Source organism: Rutilus rutilus, assembly GCF_951802725.1.
Source record: "Rutilus rutilus genome assembly, chromosome: 21".
Taxonomy (NCBI): domain Eukaryota; kingdom Metazoa; phylum Chordata; class Actinopteri; order Cypriniformes; family Leuciscidae; genus Rutilus; species Rutilus rutilus.
The window spans coordinates 5,319,935-5,329,361 of NC_140226.1; positions in this window are offsets into that span (position 1 = coordinate 5,319,935).

Below are 9,427 nucleotides of genomic sequence, written 5' to 3' on the forward strand. Positions count from 1 at the left end.
TTCTAAAGTTACTGGAAGAAAGTTTGTTCATAACAATATAGAGAACCTTGCCAAAACCTTAAATCTGAGAACGTTATTGTCACATTTGTGTTTAGGAAGGAAGACGAAGACAGACGGCTCAAGATCAAAACACTCAAAGGGTGCTTCTCAATTCTTCTTTGTGCATCCTCGTTTCCTTTCCTCGCTTCCTTTCTGCAAGGCTGCAAGGAAAGAAAATGAGGACAGAGGAATCGAAGGAAAGCTTTCTTATACATTGGAATACTTGATCACTCAAGCATCATTTCATCACGTCATAAGCTGCGCTCAAAGCATCTGCCCTTATGTTGTTGAAGTTTTGGTTATTTAAGAAATTCATAATAAATAATAATAAAGCAAGATACCCTGCTGAAATGTGTGAGATGTGTGGTTTATATAAACTGCAAAGGTAAAGTATAAATTAAAATGATTGTGATCGAAGTGAAGGGGGAGGAGAATTGATACGTGCGTCACGTTTAGTCGATAAAACTCTTCCGCATAGGATACACCCGTGCATCCTTGCTCATGACTCCTCACTCCTCGATCCTCGCCTCCTCGCGGTGCAATTAGAGAATTGAGATGTCCTTCAAGATGGCTGAGCTCGATCGGTTTCCGGGTCATAGGATGGAGGACGGAGGAGCGAGGAGATGAGGAGGGATATTGAGTAGCACCCGAAGTTTAATAACCTAACGGCAAATCCACACAATAGAGTGGTGTCAGAGGAGGAGCTGAAGGGAACCAGTGAAGGTGGGGCCGAGGAAGAGGAGGCGGGTAGAAGGTGAATGGTCGTGGACCATCGGGGATGGGTTGACACTTATCTTGCTTGTGCATCGTGGCAGACTTGTCTGCAGTAGGCTCTGGCATTCGTTCTGTGCAGTGTGTGGGCAGTGGCTGGCTGAGCTCTGGGTTCAGAGTGGGGCTGGTGATGTTGTCCTCAGCTCGGCAGATGGTAAATACCAATCCGTTGTTCACCCACTCCACAAATGCTGTGAAATCCTCTCAGGGACTGTTCACTGGAAGGCGTGCCTTGGACCAGATAGTTCATTAGGCATGCCAAATCTAAAAATATGTATATGTAACAAAGAGTGAACAACAACTCCCCGTCCACCATCGGCCCGGCCCTTGAGCCTGCAACATCGTGTACTGCCCCACCCACAGCCTCACCATGTTGGATGTTATTGCTATGGCCTCCAGAACATTTCTTGGATTATGGGATGTGTTTGTGGACATAATTCCCCTGTTTTTTTTTCAATCCCTGCTGGTTCCTTCCCAGCCTCCCTCTCCCGCCTCCTCTAACAGCCAGTTCCTCAGCCCCAACTCTGCTGGTTCCCTTCAGCCCCTCTGCATCTCCTACACCAGTGGTTCTCAAACCTGTCCTGGCGTACCCCCAACACTGCACGTTTTCTTTGTCTCCCTAATAAAACACACCCGATTCAACTCATCAGCTCATTCACCCATGCTATAATGAGCTGATGAATTGAATCAGGTGTGTTTGATTAGGGCGACAAAGAAAACGTGCAGTGTTGGGGGTACGCCAGGACAGGTTTGAGAACCACTGTCCTACACTATCCGGTGAGGATCTGCCTCAGTTCCTCAGGCCACCAGCACCGCCTAGTCCAGATGATCCCCTGCCTCCAGCCTATGAATCCAACACTCAACCACAGCCTGTCGATGCATCGTCTCCGCCTCGGCTCCACCGGAAACCTTCAGCCTTACGACTCCACCGGGCTCAGATCCTTATCCCACAGCCTCCGCCTTGATCAGACGTCGTCCTGCCTCCACCTTCGGTTCCGTCTGGCTCCGCCTTCGTCCTCTATCCCACAGTCTCCACCTCGGTCTACAGGTTCCCGTGTTCCACCTTGGATGCTCGTCGCTGCAGCTCCACCTCCACCTGGATCTCCATCTCCATCGGCCTTCCCCAGGGTGGCGCCTGTTAAGTCTATATGTGCACAAATACACAGTACATAGTCCATATGCACAATTTAATTGTACAGTTATTGAACTGAACTGAATCAACATTGAAGTGACTTGAGCTGAATAATGACACTATTGACTTGCTAAAGCTGCTTTACGCAGAATTTGAATATTTTATTTTTGTGAAGCGGCTTTGAAACAGTCTGTATTGTATAAAGCGCTGTAGAAATAAAGGTGACTTGACTTGCATGCATATTCAGTGTATATTTACAAAATAAACAGAAATGCAAGGGTGAAAAAAATATTTGTTTCTCAGAACATTGATTTTTGGCTTCTAAGCGATCAAATTAGGTATATTTACACTATCAACAGAAATCCAAGAGGGTAAAAATAATTTATTTATTTGAGTGTTTTGAGTTCTAAGTGATCAATTTATGTGTAAGTATTTTCATACATGATCATTGGCTGTAGGTAATTGGGAAACGACTGTGCCATTTGAATGGCACTGTTTTCCAAATGAAGCACGAGAGCTGTTAGTTTTGAGTGATGTCTAATGTATAGAGAACTGGGTTTAGCGGTTTGCAAAAAGTTTGTTTTACAATTGCAAACAGAGTGTAAAGCAGATAATGTGCCTGCAGTTTTGCATACTTTGTCTGAAGATTAGGTACATGAGTAAGCCTGTCTGCCTTGCTGCTGGTTTGTGTCTGTAAGCTCCGTATAGCTGTCTGTTTTGAATCTCTATTTACTATCATTCCTTGTTGTTTTTATTTGCTAAATTTAACTTACTCATCAACATATATTAGATATTGTCTAATATTGCCTATCACATTAATCTGACATCGCTAGCTTTTATCTAAATCATTATCGCTAGCACAACACGCTAGTATTTCGCTAGCCTGTTAACCTGCCATCCGTGCTTGCCGTCTTTTTTTCTCTTACACGCTCACGCCTTTTACAAGTCTATCAAACAACTGTGGTGAGTAGGATCAGTCAACAAACACTGTGAGTAATGTCTTCTCCTGTTATTGTCACTTGCACCTCGTGTCACATGTATAGTATAGCATTCTCTGTCAGCAATGAGGGATTTCTATGTGAAAAATGCAGGGAGATAGTCAGGCTGACGGAGAATATTTCAGAACTAGAGACACGCATCCAAACTTTAATCGAGTGCAAAGGCTTTTGATACTGCTTTGGATGCAACTAGTTTAGTGAACTCTGTACATTGTTTGGTTCCGGCTGTAGATCCCGTGCAGCAGGGCAACTGGGTGACCGTGAGATGCTGTACTCGCGGGACAAAACACAGCTCTTCCGTTCCGATTACCATAACAAATAGATTCTCCCCACTCAGTGAAACACCCACTGTGAATTCTGTTGATTGTGCCCTAGTTATTGGGGATTCTATTACACGGAACGTGAAAATAGAGACACCAGCTACCATAGTCACAAGTTTGCCGGGAGCCAGAGCGCCTGACATCAAAGCAAATTTAAAAGTGCTGGCAAATGCTAATTGTAAATTCTCTAAGATTATTATTCACTTACTTCAAAATTTTTAATGATATGATTACAGATTATAACCTAGATGTGCTGTGTTTGACAGAAACCTGGCTAAAACCAGACAATTACATTACTTTAAATGAGTCCACCCCACAAGATTACTGTTATAAACATGAGTCTCGTCTGAAAGGCAAAGGGGGAGGTGTGGCTGTAATTTATAGCAATATATTCAGAATAACTGAGAAGTCTTGTTTTAAATATAATTCTTTTGAAGTGTTGGTGCTTAATGTATCTATCTATCTATCTATCTATTGTATCTATCTATCTATCTAGTGTAAATGATAAATCACGTTTGAGATTTGTGCTGGCTACTGTACACAGGCCACCAGGACACCATACAGACTTTATCAAAGAATTTGCTGATTTTCTATCAGAGTTAGTACTGGCTGCAGATAAAGTCCTAATTGTTGGTGATTTTAATATACACATAGATAATGAAAAAGATGCATTGGGATTGGCATTTAAAGACATTCTGAACTCTATTGGAGTTAGACAACAAGTGTCAGGACCTAATCATTGTCGTAATCATACTCTAGATCTAATATTATCACATGGAATCAATGTTGATGCGAGCGATACAGCAGAGCGATAACATCTCAGATCATTATCTAGTCTCGTGTATACTCCATCCAAGGTTGCAAAGCCAACTCTTTGTTACAAATATGTTAGAACTATCACTTCTGCCACTAAAGATTACTTTATTAACAATATTCCTGATCAGTCTCATCTCCTCAGCATCCCAGATAGCTTAGAAGAACTCGATATTGTGACAGAAACTTTTGACTCTCTCTTTTCCAGCACTTTAGACACAGTTGCTCCTTTTCTTAATATCATTAATTCATCTTTGTCATTAGGATACGTACCAAAAACTTTTAAGCTGGCTATGATTAAACCGCTTGTTTAAAAACCGCAACTTTAGTCAATTACAGGCCGATCTCAAATCTACCTTTTCTGTCAAAGATATTAGAAAAGGCAGTATCCTCACAACTATGTTCCTTTTTAGAAAGAAATGGTAGCCTATCTGCAAAGATTTCCAGTCAGGATTTAGACCGTATCATAGTACAGAGACAGCTCTCATCAGAGTCACAAATGATTTGCTCTTATCATCCGATCGTGGTTGTATCTCTTAGTGTTACTGGATCTTAGTGCTGCACTTTATACTATTGACCACAACCTTCTTTTAAATAGACTCGAAAATTATGTTGGCATTAGTGGAATTGCATTAGCATGGTTTAAATCATACTTATCTGACCGTTATCAGTTTGTAGCAGTAAATGAAGAGATGTCTTATCGATCAAAAGTTCAGAATGGCGTACCACAGGGCTCAGTACTAGGACCGCTGCTGTTCACTCTGTACATGCTACCATTAGGAGATATCATTAGGAAACATGGCATTAGTTTTCACTGTTATGCTGATGATACTCAGCTCTATATTTCTTCACGCCCTGACAAAATTTACCAATTCACAAAATTTATGGAATGTATACTGTAGCTGATATAAAAAACTGGATGACTAGTAATTTCCTACTACTTACTTCTGAAAAAACAGAGATTCTAATTATTGGACAAAAAACGTCTTCAATTAATAACCTAGAATACTGTCTAACACTTGATGGCTGCTCTGTCAAATCTTCGTCGTCAGTTAGGAACCTGGGTGTGCTCTTTGATACCAATCTTTCATTTGAAAGTCACGTGTCTAGTATCTGTAAAACCGCATTTTTCCATCTTAAACATATATCTAAATTATGTCATATGCTCTCAATGACAAATGCAGAACAATTAGTCCATGCATTCATGACATCAAGGCTAGATTATTGTAATGCTATTATGGGTGGTTGCCCTGCCTATAAAACAAACTACAGCTGGTTCAAAACGCAGCAGCTCGAGATCTTACCAGAACCAGGAAGTATGACCATATTAGCCCGGTTCTGTCAACACTGCATTGGCTCCCTATTAAACATAGTACAAGATTTAAAATATTGCTGATTACTTACAAAGCACTAAATGGTTTAGCTCCGCAGTACTTGAGCGAGCTCTTAACGCATTATAGTCCTTCACGTCTATTGCGATCTCAAAATTCCGGCCAGTTGATAATACCTACAATATCAAAATCGACTGCTGGCGGTAGATCCTTTTCCTATTTAGCACCAAAACTTTGGAACAGTCTTCCTACCATTGTCCAGGAAGCAGACACACTCTGTCAGTTCAAAGCTAGACTAAAAACACATCTCTTTGGCCTAGTATATTCATAACACATTATAGACTTTTATAATTCAATGTTAGGCTGCATAGATTAGGTCAGCCGGAACCGGGAACACTTCCCATAAATCCTGATGTACTTGTTACGTCATAAGAAGGATGGCGTCTACGCTAATATTAATCTCTCTGTTTATCCCGAGGTTTACCGCAGTCCGCCGGATCCAGGCCGTATCCAGATCTGATGAAGGACCTGCGTCTGGACACGACGACAACGCAGTCCTGAAGTGTCAACCAGTCCCTCCCCTGTGAAGGCCTCCTTCCCTTATCTTTACCTCTGTACAAATAAATATATATATTTTTGTTTTCTGTTTAGTGTTTTCTGTTAGAACGGTGTCGTGTTAGCGGCCCCTAAGTTAATAACTAATGATCTTTGCAACAGAAGTGAATCAATCAATCAAAACTAACTTTAGCTGGACAATAACTTTATTCTAGAGCTGCTGTAAAGCCAAAACAATCTCTGTTACTGTAATTTCCTATTATCACTGTAAAGCTGCTTTGAAACAATCTATATTGTTAAAAGCGCTATATAAATGGTGACATGAGTGAATGGTTTTATTTTATTGTATTTGAATTATTTGTATTGAATGAACAGATTGGTTTTAGTTTTAGTAAACGATAATAACCCTTCTCCTGGATCAGCTGTGTTCAGAGTGTGTGTGTATGCGTGCGCGTGCGTGTGTGAGTGTGACTTGTGTTTGTGACACACATAAAGTGTCTTAATGCTCTTAGGTCTGTTTCCACCACAGATGCTGGCCCTGAAATAGTCACCTGGTCAGTCCTGGTAAATACAGCAGGCTTACATGTGACACAGAAACCTCCTTCCTCTAATCACTGTCAATATACATTATACATTCTCAGAGAAAATGTACAAAAATAGTACCTTTAGGGGCAGAAAAGATCGTCTGTTTCCTTCTAATGCTGTGAAATAAACATTTAGGAATAAAGCACCATTTCCACCTCATGTGATCAAGAGAACAAAATATTGCCTTCCAGGGAACTTGGTGAAATATATCAATAATAAGATAAAAAGTCACTGCAACCAAGCCAGTGACTTTTTATGTAATAAATAAAGGAAATGATGCAATAACAAATTACTTATATCAAATCGCTCAGGCATTTCAGAATGACTAAAACAACATTTGAGATTCAATCATTTGATCTGCTAAGTCAAGTTTTTTGCTGTACAACCAAGAATTTATTTGGTAACTGCATAAATCGTAATTTATGCACATCTTCTTATCATATTAAAAATATCCTCAAACTGAGCGCATGCATTTTATATGCACATTTTAAGATTTTGAGCGCATCTTGGCGTTTCCATCCAGCAGTGTTTTAAATGCGACATCCCAAAACTTGCATATGTGGATGGAAACATCTATGTACCTTTCAGCAGTGTCTTACTACTGTAATTGTTTGTTTGTCTGAGCTCTCTTGGGATGTTTCTATCTGTGATTATTTTGAGAAGTGAAACAAAAACTCAATTATTTACCTAGCATGTTCTCAGTGTTTATGTCAAGTGTTTGGGGTTTGATCAAATAAGTCACACCCTTCAAACTGCTTTGACTCATAACTATCTGTGTTGCTAGAAATAGAGGTTTTGAGGTTGTTAGTTCAAGACTGTGTATACTGTACACAGAACAGCCCGTGTGTTGTGTATATCATATTTCTGAAACTATTATGTTGTGCACGTGCCATTTTGTCTCTCTCCAAATCAACACACAGCTGTAAACATCAGTATATTTCCATAACTATCAACTGCACATACAGTAAATCCAATATGAATCCTTAAAAATGTCCACTAAGGCCATGCAGCTACACAGAGAGGAAAAGAACGAGAGAAATCTCCTTATTCTCTCCATGATGTCTCTGTATTAACGTCCAGGGAAAATGCATGATTGACAGATTAGGAAAACCGATTTAGATCTCAGCATCTTGATAAGGGTGGAAAATGTTGCCACATGAAAAGTGTTGCCTGGAGCCTTATGGGAGGGGGAAAAACTTACATAGGAACCTTCTTACGCATTAGATATTATTGAGTTCACGAGAAAGTGATGTGGTTTGTGGTGTTCGAGGACAGCAATAAACAATGACCTCATGTTCTAGTTGACCTCTAATGGTTATGTGTGGATTCTGGAAACACACTGACTGGCAAGACGATGAATTACAAAAGGTCTGGGCTCATTTGCATCTGGAAAACGTATTCCTGACCACAGCAATGTAGCCTTCATGGATCATAGAGTTAAAGGGGGCAGGGCAAAAGCCACAGCGAGGATGTGAAATACAGAGGCTTATGGCTTTTTCCAGTAGTGATGATTTTTGAAGCATTTGTGAATACATTTAAGCACAATTCTGTATGAATTTGCAAAATTAAATGTGTATTTTTTTTATTATTGATTGATTGATTAGAGGTGACTGCCAGTAATTCAGATCAGTGTTTGCAACAATAATATATCAATAATCAAAAGATATTTGACAACATGGTAATAACTGGGATGATATGCAAGATAACTCCGTTGGTTTGAAGACAATTGAAAGACCGATTCAAAGATAACAGCAGTCTGATATCCGGCTGTTAAGATAAAATCATTCAACGTGATGGCAACCGATATGACAACTGCCTACAAGGGCCTATATGGGGAATACAGTATGAAATACTGTGCTTGTAAGGCAGTCAAATCTATGTTAAGATGCTCCTGAGCCTCAATGGATCTAATTTTCTTCTTAAGTATTGTGTATTTGAAAAAGAAGAAGGAAAAAGTTGTTTGTGCAGTGCCCAGGTGCACAGGATATAGCCATGATTAGTCTACTCCTTTGATTATGGGGAGTTTTAGGATTGATATATTTAGTGCTAATTTCTAACATCTGGCAGGATGACAACAAAGTCTGCAGAACAAAGATAAAAGACGGAAGGGGGCGTTTGTGCAAAAGGTGAGGAAACATCCATTTTGGCATCTTCAGCAAGGTCTTGCAGCATGTGGACAGAAAGCTGCTGTCATGAAAGCGAGGTTTAACTGGAACCAGATTAGTTTGGTTACGAGAAAGGAACAAAGTTACAAAGGCACAGAAACTCTCCTCCACATGACATCATTATCCGCACTGGCCCGATCTAAATAAAAGTGTTACTAATGAAATGCAAATGTAGCTGTATATAACTGTTTTCCCCTAATATATCTTCCTCCTCTCCCTTCCCTCCTTTCACTTCCAAACACTGGGGTGCAATAAACCTGTCTCACGAACTGGAAGCGCAACACCCTTCCTCAGCCACAGATTTTTTTTTATGTTGACATCTATACAGTATGTGTATTTATGTGTATGTATGTATAGCTATATAATGTGTGTGTGTGATATATATATATATATGTTATGTCTATATATCATATGGATAAGTATCTCTACATATATTGTCATATTTATAATATGTATACTATATATTGTTACAGCACTATGATGTTTTTTGCACAAAAACTATTGTTTATTTTACCACACTGTCTTAAATGTACACTTTTTCTATTTTTGCCAATCCTTGTGAGCTGCTAAAAGTTGTTTTAGCTTACGTTTTAAACGTTTAGTTGTTTTAAAATGTTGTCTTACGTTGTTTTAATGACATATATAGACCAATAAAGACCTATTATTCTATTCTTCATTTATATAGTTCTATTCTATATTTGCATTTATATTTACAGTT